The sequence below is a fragment of the Marmota flaviventris genome, chromosome 9 (assembly GCF_047511675.1).
Source record: "Marmota flaviventris isolate mMarFla1 chromosome 9, mMarFla1.hap1, whole genome shotgun sequence".
Lineage (NCBI taxonomy): Eukaryota > Metazoa > Chordata > Mammalia > Rodentia > Sciuridae > Marmota > Marmota flaviventris.
The window spans coordinates 99,232,226-99,255,451 of record NC_092506.1 but is presented as its reverse complement, the minus strand read 5'-3'; the positions used below and the strand labels follow the sequence as shown (position 1 = coordinate 99,255,451).

Below are 23,226 nucleotides of genomic sequence, written 5' to 3'. Positions count from 1 at the left end.
GATCCCAATATCAACAATACATCACCTATGAACAATTTGTTTTTATTAAGATGTTTACAGTTTAGTCTCAATGTCCAAAAATGTTGGTTTCAATTATTAGTTAAAATATAATCAGTAGTTTCATAAAAAATGTTTACAGTTTCTGGCAGTGGACAATGAACTGGGGGTCAGGTGTAGAATGATATGCTGATGGGGAAAGATGTGAGGGTATAGAGTTAATATATCTTAGGAAATGTGAAAGAGAAATCTAATGAAGAGGGTTAGTATGAGGGGAATAGATAGGAAGTAACTTAGGGTAGACAAGTACACGAGAAGACAATAGAGTACATAAAACCAACACACATATGTATTTAGAAAACTACAGGATGTAAAAATAGTTAAATTTGGAAGGTGAAAGATGAGGAAGGAGAAGAGAAAGAAAGAAGAAAAGGACTTTTGCAACTCCTCTATATTATATTATTCAGATGACTCAGTCCTCAAAGTCCTATTTCATGCACAGTTCTTGGTTTCACATATGTTGGGGATGTGAGGGCCAGAGGATAGAAGGGTAGAAGAGAAAGAAGAAAAAAAATACTCGAAAGAAGAAATCAGGGTTTTTGCTAGTTTTAAAGATCCAATTCTTTCCTGCTTCTCTTCTCGTCCAGTAGGTGGGGTTGTCTGTTTTAAGCTGGTGTCTCTGCCCTCAGGATGGTGTAGGTAACCAGGGTGAGAAGGCTGGACCTGTGTAGAGCATCTGGGAGTGGGGAGTGCCATCTACCAGTCCCAGCAGAGAAATTGCACCTCACGGGTCTCTTTTTTTGGGACCGCTTGTCTGACTTGAGCCCTTGGTATCATCTCCCTCTCTTGCCTGAAGATTTCCCAGGTCCTGGTCTCTCTGTTATGCTCCAGACTTTAGCCCCTTCCCCTCTCTTACTTATCAGATCCCAAATGCAGGACCTATCACCCCCAGACTCACACCAGGTGGGCAGCACCCTTGTCGCACTGAACACCTGCCCAATTGGGAGCTGTTTTTGTGTTGGGTGGTCACTGTGCTGACTTATCACTGCCGGGGAGTGAGAGGCGCAGTTGGAAACCAGTACCTCAACCTATGGAGAGCTGATCTGAGAGCCACGCCCACCAAAACTGGCAAGAAAGGTTTTCCGAGATGGAGTCAGTCTGCTTCCAGCGCTGCGGTGTCTGGTGAGGTGTGGGACCTGGGCAATGGCTTTGCTCTGTGGATAGGTAGCAGCTGAGTGATCTGCGTGGGAGCTGAGCACAATCTGGAGTTGAGGTGCTGATAGATGATTCTGCTAAGCTATTTGAGAGCCGTGTGTGAGCTAGAACTGTGGGCTTTGGGTCCGTGGTCCAGAATTATACTCGGACCCTGAGGCTCTGAGTTCTGCACAGGGGGTCACAGCGCTGGTGATTTCTGTCTAAATCTGCTGTATAGGGGTCCTCTCACACTCTATGAGATGCTGTATTGTGACTTAGATGAGACCTGGGTCATAGAGCAACACAGGATGCTGCCTCTCTCTGGCCCATCTTGAAGGGGGAAGCCCAGGAGTATTTCTTTAAATAAGCTCTGTAGTGCCAGTTTAGTGTTAGACCAGGACGCAAGAAAAGACCACTGACTCCGATTAAAATCAAATTAAAGCAAGCTTATTATTTCGACCAGCTGGGCTGCCTCTCCCACCCCAAACCGCAGGAACAAGACAGCAGCCACAGCTTTCCTGCAGCCCAGCTTTATAGCACAGAAAGTTACACAAAGGGGGGGGGTGGTTTACAGATAACAGAACTCTGACGAGCATCACACAAATGGTAGTTTACATTTTTTTGCTGGCCCCAACATCAGAATTTATGAGGATCATTAGAGCCTCAGAGAGGGTCATTGTCTGGCCAGGGAAGGCCAATATTTATGAGGTGTCACTAAAGTTTCAGAGAGGGCTGCTATCTGGTCAGAGAGCCAGGCATGGGTGAGTTCAAGGCAGGGGCAGGCATTCCAAGCAGGTTCAGAATTTGCAGTAATTTATAGTAAAGCCGAAATTATCTTTTCATGGCTTTGTGGTGAGATGGCTCCCAATTTTAAGAAAAGATCAGGTTGGGTCTATCATTTAGTAGTCACAAATTCTTCTAGTTTCTGCTTATATTGGAAAGCTTTTTTTTTTCCTTCTTCTTCTTCTTTGATTTTTAAGGACTGCTTTGCTGGATACAGCCATTTGGGTTGACAGTTGCTTTCTTTAAAGACAGTGAACACATGATTCCAAGCCCTCCTGGCTTTTAGAGTTTATGCTCAGAAATCTGAAGTAATTCTTCTTGCCTTGCCTCTAAATGTGGCACTTTTTATGTAGGCTTTTTAAAGTGAACCTTATATTATTCTCTTGAGGATTTTAAAAGTCTATCCTTGCTCTGTATGTTAGGAATTTAATTATGACATGTAATGGAGAGGTTCTTTTTTAATCCTCCCTATTTGGTATTCTGAATGTGTCCTGTATCTGAATATCCATCTCATTCTCAAGGTTTGGAATTTTTTCTGTTATTATTTCCCTGAAGAGGTTATTCATTCCATCAGTTTACATCTCACAACCCTACTTTATTAAAATGATTCTTAAATTTCATCTCTTAATGTTGTCCCAGACTGCTTGAATATTCAGGTCATAGTTATTGGGAGTTTTTTGTTTTTGTTTTTGTTTTTAATACTGTCTAAAATGTTCAAGGTTGGCCATTTTGTCTTTCATCTCTGAAATTTTGATTTCAGCATGGCCTACTCAACTGAACATTTTGATTTATTGTTTTATTCATTTTCAGGATTTTTGTTTGGTTCTTCTTTATTACCTCTATCCCTTTATTGAATTTCTCATTCATTTCCTCTACTGATTTCCTTACTTCATTCAGTTGTTTTACTGTTATCTTGGAATTCATTGATCATATTTATAATCATTCTTTTAAATTCTTTATCAGATATTTCACACACTTCAATATCTTTAGAGTCAATTACTGGTGAATATTGTATTTTAGGAAGCATCATGTTACCTTGTTTTTTCATATTTCTTATATTCCTGTGTTGGGTTTTATGCATTTGTTGGGATTGATTTATTTTCCATTCTTATGTGTGAGTCTTTTTAGGGCACAGCCTTTACTTGCTAAAATGTCCTACACTAATCTATATTGAGATCCTCTTATAGGTGTGGTATGCACAAGCTTTTATCAACTCTTTATGTTTTTGTTGTAACCATGGATGTCTGTGAGTGGAACCTGAGGATGGATACCTGGGTGTTTCTACTTTTGGCTTCACCATTAATTTGGAGTTTTGGCTCATCTATTCTTTATGTTAAAGGATAGCTGAAGTTTGAATGTCATTAATTGGAGCAAGGTGCACTGTCTTTTGGATGAGTTTAGTTCAGCAGCCAAGCCTCTATCCCGTGAAACCGTAATGTCCCTAAAGTTTCCCAGAACCTCATAGAATAGAGGGGAAATAACAGTAACAACTGTTGCAAACAACATGCATCATTACTATAAATTTTCAGTTCTTAGTGTGAAATCTACAATATTAATTACCACAAGAAAACAGGAATGCTGAGGTCAGCAATTTCCCAAAGCAAAAACTCTAATAACTAAAAACTATATCTGGCATTAAAGAAAACAAGAGGTGTCAACTATGTCATCCACAACAGTAAGACCTGCAGTAGGATGAATGGTGGGGACAAGAGTTATATAAAGCAATTGGTTCTAAAAGATGGTTAAAATGCAGTTAATTAAGAGAAAAGAAAATGTGATAGGAAGGTAGACAGAGTTTACAATTCCAAAAAGTGAATATAGAGAAGGCAAAAGAGCTATAGCATGTGATAGTTATAAGGAAGGAGAAAAAATAGAAGAAAGAATGTAAAGTGTGAAAGAGAACAAGAGAATTTTGGCTGTGAGCAAGAGAAGAAAAGAGGGGGGGAAAGTGGAAAACAAGACCAAAATATACAAACCCCAAAACAACCTCAAACCTCAAAAGATAAGGCAAGGAAAAACAACTACATGTTTAAAATTATACATATGAGGAAAAAACAAACAACAACAAAATACACACACACATAAACACACACACACACACACACGTGTGTGTATTCAGAAAAGAATTAGCACAACAAAACACCAATAAGAAAATGAAAAATATTCTTAATGAAAAATGAAGGCATCATCTCCACTGAAATGAAATGATCAAAAGAGTCAACAAGAAGGGATGGTCACTGCCTATGCCCAACTATCTTTCTGTTTCTTCATAGGGGAGAGAGAGAACATGTAAAAGCTGGATGTTAACCCCATCCTCTTTTTGTGTTCCTCTCTGAGCTGCCAGTTAGAGTTGTCTAAGACTGAAGCTGAACAAAATAGGTCTCATCTTCTGTCCTCACCATTATAAGGTTGGATGGAATTGGAAGTATTGTCTGCTGGGAATTTTTTTCTGCAGAGACCATAACTATGTACTCCCAGGGTGATGCTGAGTTCTATGGGAAGGGGAGTTCTCAGCTAGGTCTTATTTCTAAAACAGGCCTAAGAGGCTTTGTTGGATGCTATCTGCTCTGGAGAGAATAGATCAACACACCCATAAGGATTAACAGTGGCCATTCTCTGTCAGTATCCTGGATCTCAGGGCATTCAAGAATTCTCCTTATAAGAGGCAATCTGCAAAATAATCTCTGCCCTTGAACAGAGTCTTGCCAAACTTAGTCCCTGAGTATATTCATACCTGCCTGTTCAGATTCTTAACCAACTTCAGGTAGTCACATGAGCACCAGACTCAAAGGAAAAGTAAGTTGGGCTCCCTTTTGTCTTACTGATATATACCCCTAGGCAATATCTTCTCTGTGTCTGTTTCACTCACATTCTGCTAGGTACACACCAGGCTGCATGGTAGGTGCTTGCCAAGACAGCATGGCATTTTTTGCTCTGAATGCCCACCTCAACAGGTGGAGCTACAGTGTAGCCAACTTAAGATGGCTCTGCCTCAGCTTTCCACAATCAGTTGAGAAACACAGGGCACTTTTCGGCACCATTTTAAAGTACAACCACCAAATCAGCTAAGTTCAGGCTACTTTTCTCATCTTAGATTTCTCTGTACCAAATATGTTCATCATATTACTTTCAGTTATCCCTTTCGTCTGTGGTGAACAAATGACTCTGCCATAACCAGGCTGACTCCAAAGTACTTTATTCTTTGTTCAATGAACCCAAATTTCTGATGCTCTAAGGCACTCTGATTGTCTGATATTGAATTTTAGGGAAACCCTCCCTTTCACCCAACTTGCTGAGAATACAGCACTTCTACTGCTTGAATTCTAAGCCATGGAGCAATTAGGAGTGCAGCCTTCCTCTTTTTATGTACTTCTTCTTTGGCTTCAGAATTTAGAACACTGCAAGGTGCAATGACACATAAAGACACTCCTCTGCCCCCAAAAAATAAACTAAAGAAATTGCAAACTATCATTCGTTAATGTCAGAGTTGGGTCTAGAACCAGGTGGGAAAATCCTAGTTCAGTTGGTTTATACTAAGCCAGGAGTACACCAGCGATAACTCAGAATCAACTAATAGATTGTGCCATCCTACCTAGGAAACCATTGTTACATGCCCCTCTATGTCCCTGGGTTCTGCTCCTATCAGAGAGGACTACAGTGTGGTAATATTATCCTGTCCTTGAAGACATAAGGCTTGGGATCTCCTAGTTAGCAAGAAAGTTGATCCTCTCAATACAAAAGGAAATGAGTAGGACCTGGGCTCCACTTTTCCAGGAGAATTCCCAACAGAGGGAGAGCTTTAAATCCTCACATCTATTAAAAGATTCAATTCCTTAGGACCTAAATTTCCTCAATTACAAAATCAAGGGTCTAATGATGACTTTCACCATCACATTCTACAATGGTGTGTCTCTTAGTTGTACTAAGTATAGCATTACTGAGATAACTACCTTCTTCAGCTCATCTTGGAGGCTGTATCAGGAAAAGACCTCTTGTATGTTTTGTAAAAAGTTTAATTCTCTGGCCAGTGTGTGCATTGGAAGAGAAAACTGAAGTAAGATGGAAGCAGAGTGAAGAAAATAGTTTTAACATTTTCTTTCAAATAACACTCCAGCATGTCTTTGACTAGGTTAAGACTTCAAGTTTAGCCCTTTACCTCTAAGATAGTACATTACAAAATACTGGTAACCATTTAGTACACATTTCCTACTGATATTCTTGCTATGAATCAGTTGACCTTGATACTCAGAGAAAAGTGTAATTATCATGATAAAAAATGGAAGAACTTCTTCTTATTCTATTCTGGTTGTGATTATTTCCAGAAGTGTCAAGATCAGGTAGGTTAGTTTCACAAGAAGAAGTGGAAACTTTAAGTTTAAGGGCTGATTCTGGCAGAAACAATGTAATCTTGGGCAACTAAATTCCTATCTTATTTTTCTTCTCTATGTCAAGGCAATTAAATGCATAAATGAGGGCCTTTGACATAAGTGGCTGCCTCAGTCCAAATGAATGTTTTATATACTGTAAAAAATTTCACAAATAAGCAGTAATACTGTTGTTATTAGAGATGATGTACTCAGTACCTTTGCATGCATGTGGATTAAAACATAGTAGTATAGAATATAACCTCAGATCTTAGGGAACTCACAAAGTAGTTGAGGAAATAGGTTTACTTGGGTTTCTTAATGTAAATAACATGAGTTATATTGCTCTATCCTCAAATGAGTTTAGAGTTAACAAGTTATATAAAAATAATACAAACAACACTGATCACAGAGTCCTTTATTGAAGTTTTTCCAGAGACTTACCCTCACCAGTTCATTTCAACCTGCATGATTCTGCAAAAGGACATATATAATCTAGTATAACATTTTTAATTGTTCAACTAAGTTTCAAAAGTGTCTCCCTAATTAAACCTACAATAAATCAGACATTATTATTTGTGTCTAAGCACCAAAACTTTCCTATTTTATGTCTAGTCAATTTTTTTTATAAATGTACTATAGTTATACAGTATTATATTGGGGATTCTTTAGACATAATTCTACAAACATGGAATGTAATTTGCTACATTTCAGTACCCAGTATTTCTCTTTCCCTTCCTCCTAACACCCCAATGTCTTTCCTCTACACTTATTTTATTTTCTATTTCTATAGCTTTTTAAAATTAGTTAACTATGAATATATATAAAGATTAAATTCACTGTGGTATATTCATATATGTACATAAGAAAGTTTCATTCCACCATTCAGATTCATTCCACCATTTCTTCCTTTTCCCTTTTCTCATCTCCCCACCTCAATCCACATCCTTTACTCCACTGATCTCTCTTCTATTTTGATGGGATTTCTCACCTATTTCCCCTGATTTTGATCTAGCTTCTGCACATAAAAGAAAACATTCAACCCTTGACTTTCTGAGTCTGGAATATTTCACTTAGCATGATGTTCTCCAGTTCCATTCATTTAGCATGATTTACCAAACTTTGTAATTTTATTCTCCTTTCATGTTGGGCTTGCCTATTTGTCTTCAGCACTGATCTGTGGATCTGAATGAGTCTGAAAATTTTTCAATAACAACTTGCTGTGAAATTGAACAGATGTATCAACATCCAGTGGCAAAAATACGGTTATCCCATGGTTGGATCATCTTTCTATCAATTCAGAGATTTAGTTTATCACCCAAGTCATTAACAGGACTGGAGGAGAAAAAAATACTGTCATTGTTATTTCTCTGGGTTAGCATTTCAGACCCCTTTCCATGGACATTTTCTTCCAAAGGGCCCTCAATACTTACAAAGCTGTTCAGCCACTCCTTTTGCGAAGCCCAGACACCACAGTCATTATCAAGTCAGAAAATATCAGGAACATGCAAAATGAATTGGAAAGATTAAATGACATTTATGGTTATTCTCAATATCTTGCCATTACAGACATTTTCCAGGATCTCAATGTGAGCATCATTGATGCCCAGGATATAACAATTACATATGGCACAAATAATATCCACCCACTTATTATGTAGTTTGCAATCCAACTAATATATTCTTAAGCAATATTTGCTAGATAAAATGTATCTCTAAAATTCATTGATTTAGGTAAAAAGATCTACTAAGTGCCTGTTAGCCTGCCAGATGTCATGTTTGACTCTTAATTAGCCTCAGAAGATAACCTTAACTATTAGTTATATGGTTCCACCAGTTCAGCCAAGTAAGCTATTGCTACTCTGGACTTTGACTTACAAATGAAACTAAGAATAGTCATGAAAAGGTCATACCCTCCTTGATCACAGTCATGCCACTTTTCAAAAATGGGAAGTTGAGACATATATTGGTGAAATTTCTCTCTGTTGCATGTAAATTGAGAGCTATTAAGTAATTCTAAAATAAACACTTGGAGAAAGAAGTCTCATTTCTTACTTCTACCACCATAGACAGATGTGAGCTGATTTCCAAATGAGAAGTCTTATAAAGCAATTGTCCCATAGCCTGAGGGGAGAAGCAGAATTCAAAGCAAGCCTCCTGACTCCAAGAAATGTCTGACTTGCCTCTTCTTATAGGAACTCCCACCCACGGCAAGGCTCTAATCTAACTATAGAGTTTAGCATCCAGGAATACTAGGATATCACAGGTGAAGGCATAGTGTATGAGAACTCAAGGACCTGGCTTGTAGTGCCATTGCTGCCAAGTCATTTTAAGACTCTGGATAATTCACTTCAGCTCTGAGCATCAATTTCCCAATTGAAAGGGTGAGTCTAACATTTATGATCTTAATACCAATGTGATTATGAAACATAGTAAGGAGAGGGGACTGGTGGGTGGAAACAGGTTCTACCCCCACTGTTTCAGTCCCAGTATCAGCCACTCTTACCTATGTGTATATTGCACTTCACAGTGAGCTTCTGCTTTGAGAAAAAGCTCCACTACTTAAAACATATTTGAAAATCCATTCTGTACATAATCAACAGCAAAAGTTAACATTTTAATTATGCATTTTTATTTTAATAGGTCATCCCAAAATGTGACCAAAAGGAGTGACTGATATGAGAATGTCAGTTTAATAGGACAACAATGTAACTATCATAAAATAATTTGGCAACAAATTCTTCCTTATTGTTTTAATCAAAGGGCTCCGATCTACTCTTGCTATATCTGAGAAAAAAGAGATATAATGAGACATCTTAAACCTGTCCATCCAATTTCCTTTTGGATGGGGATAATACATTTTCTATACACTTGTCAGTGAACCAGAGTTTTCAATTCAGTACCCAGTGTACATTCGACCATCAGAAATACTTAGGGGGTCCCTATCAGTGCCAGATACCATTTTAGCTTCAGGCTTGCAGTGGTCAAGAAGTCAATTGAAATATCAGCCATAAAAGACTATATTTCTTTTAAAGGTAAAATATAATGACCAATAAGAAAAGATATACAATAATACTATAATAATTATTATAGTATAGTTATAAAAATTATAGTAAAACAGAGTGACAAGAAAAGCATATGACAGGATAACATGGAGAGTGATGTGTGGTGGTGATAAAAGTGAATGGCTAGTTAGAGAAGCATCTGAGAGAAGCAATACATGGGAAAAATCTGACAGACAGGTCAGTTGTGGTGGTGCACGCCTGTAATCTCAGCTGCTCCAGAAGATTAGGCAGAATGATCAAAAGTAAGGCCAGTCTCATCAACTTATGAGACCCTGTCTCTAAATACAAAATAAAAAGGATTGGAGATACAGCCCAGTGATAGAGTGCCCCTTGATACAGTCACTGGTGGTGAAGAAGGAGGAGGAGGAGGAGGAGGAAAAGGAGGAGGAGGAGGAGGAGGAGGAGGAGGAGGAGGAGGAGGAGGAGAATTAAGAAAAAAAGAAAGATATAAAGAGAGATGAAGGAAGGAAAGAAGGAATCAAGCAATCAGAGAAGGTAGGTAGGGAGGGATGGAGGGAAGAAAAGAAGGAAAAGGTGGGGAAGAAAAGAAAGAAAATAAAAGAAAGGAAGGAAAAGCAAAGATGGAAAGGAGGGAAGAAATGAAAAGAAGTTGGAGCTGAAGTTAGAGTTGCCTGACCAAATGGAAGGTACTAGAAAGAAGAACATAAACCATAAATCACTAAATCAGGATTAATTGGCATATCTATCACTATAATATTTATCATCTCCCTCTGGGGAAAACATTAAATATCTTTTGATTCTTTTGGCTATTTTGAAATATACATTATTATTGACTAAGGTCGCAGTGCCATGGCTATAGAACACCAGCACATTATACTCAGATCCAATCGTCAAGCTGAAACATTGTACCTATAATTATATGATTTGTATTGATTACTCAAATCCATGCCCTAAGAAAATAACAAGCCAGATAACATTGAATACAGGCTGATAGAAACCAAAGTGTTTTTAAGCAAGGCATAAAACAAGTTTTAAATAGTTATAAGAATGAGTGTAGAATTCACAAGATTTTTTGAATTACCCTAGTGGGGAGATCACCACAACAGTTGAGTAGGAAAACTATTGAGTCTCTGCCTTTCTCTATCTATAGTCCTGCCAGGCATCAGAGCATAGAGTAATGAAAAGAAATTAGAAAGACCACGTCTCTCTAAGTTCTTCTGTCAAGTAAGAGAAAGAAAATAAAGGGGGACATTAAGATGAAAAGCATGGAAAAAAACATGAAGCAATAAGCTGTCCTCTAACAAGGACAGGATGGTTTTAAGTATGATACGGCTTGAAGATAAAGTATTTTCCTAAAAACAAACCAGCAGTAGTACCCAGAGCTCCATGGGGAGAGAGCATTGAAGAGTCACTCAGCTAACATCTAGTTGGGGAAAGAGAAAATAGATTTTTAAAAAATATCTGTTTACTCCTGATAATATTTCTTTGCCTTGGATCATGTGTGACACAGGTGGAAAATGTACAAATGTGCCACAGGATTTCAGAATATGGGAGGCATCAGAGTGATCTAGGATTGTTCTGGAAAGCTTTCTAGAGAGATGGATTCTAAACCTGGGACAGATCATTGAGTTTGGATTGGTGCAGGGGCCACCCAGCCCAGGTGGGCAACAGGATCTCATAAAGTCTGAAAAGCAAGATCTCTATTTGTGTTGCATATGGATTTCCAGTTTTCCCAGCAAGATTTGTTGAAGAAGTTATCCTTTCTCCATTGCATGCTTTTAGCACCTTTGTTTAATATAAGGTAGTTGTAATTTTGTGGATTGGTCTCTGTGTCCTCTATTCAGTACCATTGGTCTACCCACCTATTTTGGTACCAGTACCATGTTGTTTTTGTCACTATTGCTCTGTAGTATAGTTTAAAATCTGGTATTGCTATACCGCCAGTTTTACTCTTCCTGCTTAGAATTGCTTTTGCTATTCTAGGTCTTTTATTTTTCCAGATGAATTTCATGATTGCTTTTTATATTTCTGCGAGGAATGCCGTTGGGATTTTGATTGGCATTGCATTAAACCTATAGAGAACTTTTGGTAATATGGCCATTTTAATGATGTTAGTTCTGCCTATCCATGAACAGGGTATATCTTTCCATCTTCTAAGGTCTTCTTCTATTTCTCTCTTTAGTGTTTTTTAGTTTTCTTTATATAGTTCTTTCACCTCTTTTGTTAGGTTAATTCCCAAGTATTTTATTTTTTTTGAGGATATTGTGAATGAGGTGGTTGTTCTCATTTCCATTTCAGAGAATTTGTCACTGATATACAGGAACACCTTTGATTTATGCGTGTTGATTTTATATCCTGCCACTTTGCTAAATTCATTTACTAGCTCTAGAAGTTTCTTGGTAGAACCTTTTGGGTTTTCTAGGTATAGGATCATGTCATTCGCAAATAGTGCTAATTTAAGTTCTTCTTTTCCTGTCTTTATGCCTTTAATTTCTTTCATCTGTCTAATTACTCTGGCCAGTGTTTTGAGAACTATGTTGAATAGAAGTGGTGAGAGAGGGCATCCCTGTCTTGTCCCAGATTTTAGAGGGAATGCCTTCAACTTTTCTCCATTTAGAATGATGCTAGCCTGAGGCTTATCATAGATAGCTTTTACAATATTGAGGTATGTTCCTGTTATCCCTAGTTTTTCTAGTGTTTTGAACATAAAGTGATGCTGTACTTTGTCGAATGCTTTTTCAGCATCTATTGAGATGATCATATGGTTCTTATCTTTAAGTCTATTGATTTGGTGAATAACGTTTATTGATTTCCATATATTGAACCAACCTTGCATCCCAGGGATGAATCCTACTTGATCATGATGCACGATCTTTTTGATATGTTTCTGTATCCGATTTGCCAGAATTTTATTGAGGATTTTTGCATCTATGTTCATTAGAGATATTGGTCTGTAGTTTTCTTTCTTTGAAGTGTCTTTGTCTGGTTTAGGAATCAGGGTGATGTTGGCCTCGTAGAATGAAATTGGAAGTTCTCCCTCTTTTTCTATTTCCTGAAATAGCTTGAAAAGTATTGGTATTAGTTCTTCTTTAAAGGTTTTGTAAAACTCTGCTGTATACCCATCCGGTCCTGGGCTTTTCTTAGTTGGTAGTCTTTTGATGGCTTCTTCTATTTCCTCAATTGATATTGGTCTGTTTAGGTTGTGTATATCCCCCTGACTCAATCTGGGCAGATCATATGACTTAAGAAATTTATTGATGCCTTCAATGTCTTCTATTTTTTTGGAGTATAAGGATTCAAATTAATTTCTAATTATCTTCTGTATTTCTGCAGTATCTGTTGTGATATTGCCTTTTTCATCCTGTATGCTAGTAACTTGAATTCTCTCTCTTCTTCTCTTCATTAGCATGGCTAAGGGTCTGTTGATCTTATTTATTTTTTCAAAGAACCAACTTTTAGTTTTGTCAATTTTTTCAATTGTTTCAATTTCATTTATTTCAGCTCTGATTTTAATTATTTCTTGCCTTCTACTACTTTTGCTGTTGTTTTACTCTTCTTTTTCTAGGGTTTTGAGATGAAGTGTGAGATCATTTATTTGTTGTTGTTTTTTTTTTTCTTTTTTTAAGGAATGAACTTCAAGCAATGAATTTTCCTCTTAGAACTGCTTTCATTGTGTCCCATAGATTCCTATATGTTGTGTCTGTGTTTTCATTTATCTCTAAGAATTTTTTAATTTCCTCCTTGATGTCTTCTGTAACCCATTGATCATTCAGTACATATTGTTCATTCTCCAAGTGATGCAGGATTTTTCCTTCCTTCTTTTATCGTTGATTTCCAGTTTCATTCCATTATGATCAGATAGGATGCATGGTATTATCTCTACTCCTTTATAATTTCTAATAGTTGCCCTGTGACATAATATATGGTCTATTTTTGAGAAGGGTGTATGTGCTGCTGAGAAAAAAATGTAACTGCTTGATGTTGGGTGGTATATTCTATATATGTCAATTAAGTCTAGGTTATTAATTGTGTTATTGAGTTCTATAGTTTCTTTATTCAACTTTTGTTTGGAAGATCTGTCTAGTGGTGAGAGAGGTGTGTTGAAGTCTCCCATAATTATTGTATTGTGGTCTATTTGACTCTTGAACTTGAGAAGAGTTTGTTTGATGAACATAGCTGCACCATTGTTTGGGGCATATATATTTATTATTGTTATGTCTTGTTGGTGTATGGTTCCCTTGAGCAGTATGTAGTGTCCTCCTTTATCCCTTTTGATTAACTTTGGCTTCAATTCTATTTTATTTGATATGAATATGGACACTCCTTCTTGTTTCCGGGGTCCATATGAGTGATGTGATTTTTCCCAACCTTTCACCTTCAGTCTATGTATGTCTTTTCCTATCAAATGCACCTCCTGTAGGCAGCATATTGTTGGATCTGTTTTTTTTTTTGTTTTTTTTTTTTTTGATCCATTCTACTAGCCTATGTCTCTTGATTGGTGAGTTTAAGCCATTAACATTTAGGGTTACTATTGAGATATGGTTTGTACTTCCAGCCACATTTGTTTATTTATGTTACTTAACATGATTTGTTTTTCCTCTTTGATTATTTTTTCCCTTTACTGTACTACCTTCCGCTGTTGGTTTTCATTGTTATTTTCCATTTCCTCTTCCTGTAATGTTTTGCCAAGGATGTTTTGAAGAGCTGGTTTTCTAGCTGCAAATTCTTTTAAGTTTTGTTTATTGTGGAAGGTTTTAATTTCATCTTCCATCCTGAAGCTTAATTTCGCTGGATACACAATTCTTGGTTGGAACCCATTTTCTTTCAGTGTTTGAAATATGTTGTTCCAGGATCTTCTAGCTTTCAGAGTCTGTGTTGAAAGATCAGCTTTTATCCTGATTGGTTTACCCCAAATGTAATCTGCTTCCTTTTTTCTTGTAGCTTTTAAAAATTTCTCCTTATTCTGTATGTTGGGCATCTTCATTATAATGTGTCTTGGTGTGGATCTCTCATGATTTTGCACATTCGGCGTCCTGTAGGCTTCTAGGATTTGGAATTCTGTTTCATTCTTCAAGTCTGAGAAGTTTTCTCATATTATTTCATTGAACAGATTGCTCATTCCTTTGGTTTGGACCTCTATACCTTCCTGTATCCCAATGACTCTTAATTTTGGTCTCTTTATGTTATCCCATATTTCTTGGATGTTCTGCTCATGGTTTCTTAACAGTCTCTCTGAGCTGTCTATGTTCTTTTCAAGTTGAAATACTTTGTCTTCATTGTCTGATGTTCTATCTTCTAAGTATTCTACTCTGCTGGTAGTACTCTCATTTGAGTTTTTAATCTGGTTTATTGCTTCCTGCATTTCTAGGATTTCTGTTTGTTTGTTTTTTATAACCTCTATCTCCCTATATAATTGATCTATTGCTTCTTGTATTTGTTTATATAATTCATTGTCAAAGTGATCTTTAATTGTCTGATTTTGCTGTCTAATGTCTTCCTTGAGATTCCAGATCATCTGAAGCATGTATATCCTGAATTCTTTATCTGACATTCCATCTGCTGCAGCTGTTACCTCTTCTAAAGTTGAGTTGACCTGCATTGCTTGTGGTCCTTTCTTTCCTTGTCTTTTCTTACTGCTCACGTTTGTTTCTGCTTGTGAAACTGTTGTGTTATTGATTTTTCCCCTATATATTTATCTTGCTCTTGTATAGTTGCAACGTCTCCCTTTTGTGGAGAAACACAATATTAACAGTTCCCAATATCAATAGTACATCATCTAAGCACACATGTTCCATATTACCACATTTATAGCTAGACTCTATGTCTACAAATGTTGGTTTCGATTATCATTTACAAATATAGTCATTAGTTTCATGAAAGGCATACCATTTCTGGTAGCTTGAAGAAAACTGAATTTCAGGTGTAGGATGTTATGTTTAGGGGGAAAGGAGTGAGGGTATGGGGTTAATCTAACTTAGAAACTTTGGAAAGCTCTAACCAATAGATGGGTAATTTATGGAAGAATGTATAGATTCAAATTCCTATCTGTATTTATAAGATTACCCTACTTATAAATAATAAAATTTAGGGGGCTGCAAGTGGTATAGAGGGAGTAAGAAGGAGAAAAACAAATAACAAGGAAAGAAAGAGAAAAAAGAGACTGGGAAAAGAAAATAAGAGAAAAAAGAAAAGAAATAAAAGGAAGGGAGGGAGATGGGGCATATGCAATTCCTCTACAGTATATTATTCTGGTGATTCAGTTGTTAAAGCCCTTTTTCATGCACAATTCTTGGTTTCACATATGTTGAGGTTGCGAGATCCAGAGGGGGAAGGGTAGAGGGGACTGGATGAATGGATGAAAAAGAGAGAGAGAAGAAAAAAAAAGAAAGAAAAAAATGTCTCTCAGAACTGTTTTCTTTTCTTCCAGTTGGTGGTGTTGTCTATTCCTAGCTTGAGTCTCTGGGTTCAGGGTGGTGGTGGTAGTCAGTGTGAGAGGACTTGAGCTTCCACCTGTGGCCTCTCTACTCTTATTCTCTGAGATGTAAACCAGGTGCCTGATCTGCTGCAGAACCGAGCTGGTAGCCACCACCGGTTGGTGGGTTTTAAGGGTTGGTGGGATTTTCCAAGATGAGTTCCATCAGTTTTTCTCAAAAGGTGCTTGATGAGGTGGAGGGTGTTGGGGAGACCTTATGTTTGTCCAGAGCTCAGTCAGGTGACCACACGGGCGGGTGGCAGGGCCCCTCCTCTAGTTGGGGTGGTCTGTCTACCGCGCCGGCGGGCGGCTGTTCCCCCTCTCCGGGCCGTGTGGTCTGTCTACTGTGCAGGCGGGAGGCTGGGCTCCTCCTCCAGTTGGGATGGTCTCTATTTTATTAATTTTAGCAATGACATTAATTATTTACTTTCTTCTACCATTTTTTTGGTAAATAGCTTGTTTTTGTTTTTTTAGGGCCTTGAAATGAATCATTGGGCTATTTACTTGGGATCTTTCTCATATTTTTGTAGATGTTCACAACTACAAATTTTTCTTAGATAAACACACATAAATAGAGTTATCTCATACTAGATAAAAGCACCAATAACATACATTAGAAAAAAATATAGCCTCTTCAATAAATGGTTCTGGGAAAACTGGAAATCCATTTGTAACAAAATGAAATCAAACACCTACCTCTTACCCTGCACAAAACACAACTCTAAGTAGACCAGACTTAGGCATTAGACCAGAGACCCTGTGCCTAATAGAAGAAAAAGTAGACCTGAAGCTACATGATGTCAGCTTAGGAACCAACTTCCTCAACAAGTCCCCTAAAGTGCAAGAAATAAAATCAAGAGTCAATAAATGGGATGGTATCAAACTAAGAAGCCTCTTCACAACAAAGGAAATGATCAAGAGTGTGAAGAGCCTACAGAATGGGAGAAAATCTTTGCCACCTGCACCTCAGATAGAGCATTAATCCTCAGAATATATAAAGAACCCAAATATTTAACACCCAAAAAAGCAAATAATCCAATCAGTAAATGGGCAAAGGAAATGAACAGGTACTTCATAGAAGGAGAAATATGATGATTCAACAAATATATGAAAAAAATATTCAACATCTCTAGCAATTAGAGAAATGCAAATTAAAACTACACTGAGATTCTCTCTCACTCCAAAGGCCAAATGTTCTCTCTGATACGTGGATACTAACACACAATAAGGTGAGGGAGGAATAGAAGTTCATTGGATTAGACAAAGGGTAATGAAGGGAAGAGAGGGAGGATGGAAATAGGAAAGACAGTAGAATGAATCAGACATTACTTTCCTATATTCATATATGAATGCACAACCAATATAACTCCACATCATATACAACCACAAGAATGGAAAGTTATACTCCATGTATGTATGCTATGTCAAAATATACTCTATTGTCTTGTATATCTAAAAAGAAAAAAAAGAAGAAAAATTTTTAGAACAACCTTCAGGGGCTGGGGCTGTGTCTAAGTGGTAGAGCACTCATCTCACATGTGTAAAGTCCTGGGTTGGATCCTAGGCACCACATAAATAAAATAAAAAGGTACTATGTCCACCTACAACTAAAAAAAGTATTTAAAAAAAGCACCACCTTCATATTTTTCAAGGGATTCTGATGCATTGTGTCTCTCTTCTCATTTAATTCTAAGGATCTTTAAATTTCTCCCTTGATTTCTTTTATCACTAATTCATCATTTAAAAGTGTATTGTTCAAAATATGTGAAAAATGTTCAAAATCTCTGGCAATTAGAGAAAAGAAAATTAAAACTACAGTGAGATTTCATCTTGCTCCAGTCAAAATGGCAACAATCACAAAAAAAAAGTAATATTAAATGTTGGTCAGAAGAGGGGAAAAAGGTACATTCATACATTTGTTGGTGGGACAGGAAATTGGTGCAACCACACTGAAAAGCACTATGGAGATTTCTAAAACAAAAACAAAAAAACAACTTGGAATGGAACCACTATTTAACCCAGGTATCCTATTCTTCACTATATATCCAAAGGACTTAAAATTAGCATACTACAGTGATGCACCCAGATCAATGTTTATAGCAGCTCACTTCAAAATAGCTAAGCTATGGTACCAACCTAGGTGCCCTTTGACAGAGTAATGGGTTTTTAAAATGTGACATATATACACAATGGAATATTACTCAGCCATATAAAAAGAATGATCTTATGACATTTGCCAGTAAATGGATACCTAAAGACTATCATGCTAAATAAAATAAGCCAATCCTCCAAAAATCAAAAGTCAAATGTTCTTTCTGATATATCCTACCACATAAGGCATGGGTGGGGATAGAAGTTCATTGTATTAGCCAAAAGGAAATGAAAGTAAAAGAGAGGGGACAGGAATAGGAAAAACAGTGGAATGAATCGACATAAATTTTCTCTGTTTATACATGAATACACTACAATGAATCTCCACAACATGTATAACTAAAAGACTGGGACCCTAATTAGATTAATATATATTCCATGTATGTATAAATATGTCAAAATATACTCTAATATCATGTATAACTAAAAAGAAAACTTTAAAATATTTTAAAGTGTATTGTCCGTGCCTTGTGTGTTTATATAGATTCTGTAGTTTTTCTAATATTTTACTTCATTCCATTATGATTCTTAAAATGCAATGAATTATATCAAGTTTTTATATTTGCTAAAACTTCTCTTGTGGCATAAACTATGATCTATTTTGGAGATGTTTTCATGAGCAGCTGAGAAGAAAGTGAATTTGGCTGTCACTGGATGAAATATCCTGTAGATGTCCACTTGGTCCATTTGATTTATAATATTTTTTAGGTTTGAGAGTCTTTATTGCATTTATATCTGGATTACGTACCTAGTAGTGAAAGAGATGTTGACATCACTTAGTATTATTCTATTGGGGTCTATCTGCATCTTTGAGTATATGTCTCTCTACTGAAGAGACTTTCAACTGAATTTTTATTTGATTTATTGTATCTTTCATTTGCAAGATTTCTGTTTGGTTCTTTTTCAGTATCTCTATCACTTTATTAAATTTCTCACTCATGTTCTGTCCTGACTTCCTGAATCAGCTGTCAGCTGGAGTGGACTGGAGCAAAAGCTGGTTGAAATAGCTCTCAGCTTCCCTTTTCACCAGAAAAAGGGGAAATACTATCAACTGAAGTTTTATCTAGACAAACTATATTCATGCACTCCCAGGGTGGGGCTGATGCATGTTTCTAAATGGGAAGTTCCAGCAGCTCGGGTTTACCTCTGATTAGAACTCTGGGAAGTTTGTCAGATGGTATCTGCCCTGGAGAGATTAGATCAATACAATGCTAGAGACAGGAAGATGCTGATCTCAGGGTCTCCAGAGAGTTCTACTTCCGGTCAGGATGACCAACCCTCCACAGGTCTCACACTCTCCATCATCCATTGGAATGGTGTGCCCGGGCTCAGCCACAGTGTAATCATGTCTGCCTCATCAGTTTCCTGACCCCTTTCAACTGATTACATGAGCCACCAGATTCAAAGGGGAAAGCAAGTTGCACTCCCTTCTATATTTCTGACCTTTATCCCTCCAGGTGCAATCTTCATGTTTCAATCATGTTCTGCTAAGTACAGCCTAGTCTTTGTGATAGGCACCAGCCCAGACAGGGTTCAATATACAGTGGTCTCCTGGGTTCTTAGAGTAGCCAGCTTCAGCATGACTGCCTCAAGATGGCTTTCCCCTCAGTTCTCAACTTTCCAGTTGACAAGCAAGGATCACTCTCAAATCCCAACTACTATGCAGCCTCTGATTCAGCGAAGTTTAGGATGTTTTATGGTTCTACAGGTTTTTCTATGTTAAATTTCTCTGTTGTGTTTCTTTCTCTTTCTGTTACCCTTTTTTCCCTCTACGGTTATCTAGCAATCAGCTTGGCTACAACATACCTTTTCTTGTCCTTGGCTCAGAGCACCTGAGTTTCTGGGTCTGAGTGTCCAATATTGAATTTTAGTGAATTCCCTCTCTCACCTCACTGAGAAGCAGTATTTCTAATGGAATCCCAATCCATGGAACAAATGGAAAGTGTAGCCTCCTTATAATCTGCCATTTTGATCTTCCAGATGACAAAATATTTTAATGGTACAGACTTTCAGAGTTCTTAGAGTGACAGTGAGCTGACAAATCTAATCTCCCAGCTTAAAAACAAAAAAACATCTGCTGCAGCCTTTGCCAATTTTCATGATGAAATGTAGCCATAATGGAAGAGACTGAGAAAAGATGCACAAAAGAGACTCTCAATGGCTAACATAATTAAGACCTGGCATTACTTCTGCCAGTAATAATTTCCAAGTGGAAAATTATTAAAGTCAGTTGAAAATGCAGAGCTCAATATAGGGTCTAGAATCTGAGTAAGACCTTGACTTTGGAATAAATGAGATTATATGCCCATTAGGCACCAAGCAATACTGTGAACAGTGATTCTTTGGTTTAGTCAAAAGTGAACTGCATTAAGGTTTCAAAATAGAAAACAGATGCAAAATGATTTAGTATCATGTTAGAAAACTTTCTGTTGCTGTGACAAAATAGCAGGGAAAAATAGTCACTCATGATGGTAAATGCCTTAATCCTAGATACTTGGGAGGATAAGGCAGGGAGATTGTGAATCCAGCCTAATTTTAGCAAGTTAGTAGGACCCTCAAAAATAAAAAAATAAAAAATACTAAAACACTGCAGATTCAGTTCATTAGTACACTACTGTTGGGTTCAATCCCCAGTACCCTAAACATCATCATCATCATAATAACAATAATAAAAACAACAATGGAAAATAACTTAAAGGAGAAAAGATTTATTTTGGCACACAGTTTCAGAGGTTTTAATCCAGAGTAATTGAGTGCCATCCCTTTGGACTTGTGGTGAAACAACCCCACAGTGGGGAACACATGGTAAAGAAAAAACTGCTCACTTCATGGTGGCTGAAAGGGTCTAGGGACAAACTCTACCCTTCAAATTAGGTGGTCCACCCCTTCAAATTAGGCTCTATCTCCAAAAGTTCCTACCACCTCTCAATAGCACTACTAGCTGGGGAATCAAGTTCTCAACACATAAGCCTTTGGGAAACATACCAGATTGGTTTTAGTCAGCTTTTTTGCTGCGGTGAAAAAGACCCAACCAGCACAACTGTAGAGAAGGAAAAATTTATATGGAGGCTTATGGTTTTAGAGGTCTTAGTCCATAGACAACTCCATTCCTTGTGTCTCAAGGCAAGGCACAACATCCTTGAGGATGGCAGAGGAAGCAGCTCATGTCACATTCCAGAAGCAGAGTGAGATTCCACTTTCCAGATACAAAATATATACCCCCAAACCACACGCCCAATGCCCACCCCCTCCAGCCACACCCCAACTGCCTCCAGTTTCCACTTGATTAATCCCTATAAGTTGATTAATTCACTGATTGGTTTAAGACTCTCACAACTTGATCATTTCTCCCCTGAATCTTCTTGCAGTGTCTCACATCCAATCCATAACAAGACCCAAAATATAACAGATATGGAGGATATCATTAATAAAACTCTAAACCATGACAGTACAAAAACCTTGTTGTTTGGGGGTTTTTGTTTGTTTTGTTTTATTTTTGGTACCAGGGATTGAACCCCGGGGCACTTAACCACTGAGCCACATCCCAAGCACTTTTTTTTTTCTATTTTACTTAGAGACAGAGTCTCCTTAGTTGCTCGGGGCCTTGTTAAGTTGCTGAAGCTGGATTTGAACTCGTGATTCTGCTGCATCAGCTTCCTGAGATGCTGGGATTACAGGCATGAGCTGCCAAGCCCAGCAGTAAAATACCTTTAAAATAAAAAAAAGCACTTGGCCACTATCAAAGGAGACTGCTCTGGCCAGCAAATACTTCACCAGGGCAAATGTGAGCTCAGAAATACATGCAACAGAATGGGATGGTTGTCATGACCAGTACCTTATGATAAACATACCAGCAATCAAAGGTGGATAGATTCAGTTAGGTGATTCTCTTCTTGGATAAGGATCTCCTCTAGAATGTCTAGCAGCCTCATGAAGTAAATGACACATAAGAACATAAAATAAACTGGTGCAGCATGTATTATAACACAGGCATGCACAATAGACTAGCATAAAGGAATAGGTTATTATCTAAAACTACTGAGTAAAGAACAGTCTTCACTCAAGCACAAACTCAAATGATGAATAGAAATTCTCCAGCTTTACTGAAGAAGGAATTGGAAGGGATGGGTGCAGGGAGGGGAGAAGGATGAGAATTTAGGCAGGAGGTGCAGCACTGACTCAGGAACATGGAGAAATAAGGCTTATTCACAGACCAACAAGAAACTAGTGTTTCCACTAATGTATTCCAATTCTCATGAATGTTCATATAATTCATGAGTTGTTTTTTTTTTTGGTTCACTTTATCTTCAGTATATTACATAGTACCTGACACATATTGGGTAAGTACTTAGTGATTACTAAATAAGTGAATGAACAAAATAAATTTTAAAACCTGAGAAAAGGAAGTAGAGAGTCTAGGTTGCACCAAAATGCTTTTTTTTTCCAATCCTGCTGAAACTTACCCGTATGAACTACTTTCTAAGTACATAAATATGAATCAGACCACTCATTGAAACTCACATATAATGGAATTCACTTAGAAGTTAGAAAAAGTGGACTAGACTCAGAATGGGAGGTGAAGAGTACTCAGAATAGTCCTTTGACCCTGATATTTTGCCCCATTGAAAATGCTATATGAACATTCTGAGAATATATAAAATTTTAGTGGATGGAATTAAAAATTTGATCTGAAAAGCAGGATTATGTTTTTAAATTACCCATTCAATAATTATTATGTTTGTCCATCACTGCCCTAGACACTGTACACATAATACTGAGATAGAAACTATTCTAGTTCACTAGTAATTAGCAGTCTTTGATGATCAGAAAGTAAACAAGATATTGCAATACAGTGAGTGACACAGACTGGAAGTTGTCCCATTCTGTTCCTGTCTCCTGTATTCATTCATTTCATCCCAACACTTACCGGAACCCAGAACTCACCTTTACAATTGCTCCCACATCAGGTGTCAGTAAGTGGGAGTCCCAATTTAATCAAAAAGCAATCACTTGTTATGAATCATGACTGTGTGCTGCATCTTGCTTAAACAATCTCTCCTTGGATTCTCCAAAAGTTAACCAGCTCTGAACTCACCATTTGTTCTCTCGCATCCATTTTGTGTGGGATGTATCTGTTTCCCTCTGCATCAGTCAGACTCAAAAGAACCTTTTAGGATTTTAGTAAATGAATCCACTCTCACACAGGTTTTTTCATTAAAAAGAAAAAGAACACCGCTGG

General features: G+C 37.4%; 1 protein-coding gene and 1 pseudogene across 1 annotated transcript in view; both read left to right on the top strand.

Annotated features, from left to right (window-relative positions):
* Positions 1-7,551: 7,551 nt before the first annotated feature.
* LOC114089005 (NXPE family member 4-like) lies at positions 7,552-8,040 on the top strand (annotated as a pseudogene).
* Positions 8,041-8,584: 544 nt separating this feature from the next.
* Positions 8,585-23,226, top strand: part of LOC114088930 (NXPE family member 1-like) — a 37,491-nt gene continuing 22,849 nt past the window's right edge. The window contains exon 1 of the mRNA XM_027930685.2: positions 8,585-8,722. The gene's annotated coding sequence lies outside the window, so the exon portion shown is untranslated. The remainder of the gene's footprint in view (positions 8,723-23,226) is intronic.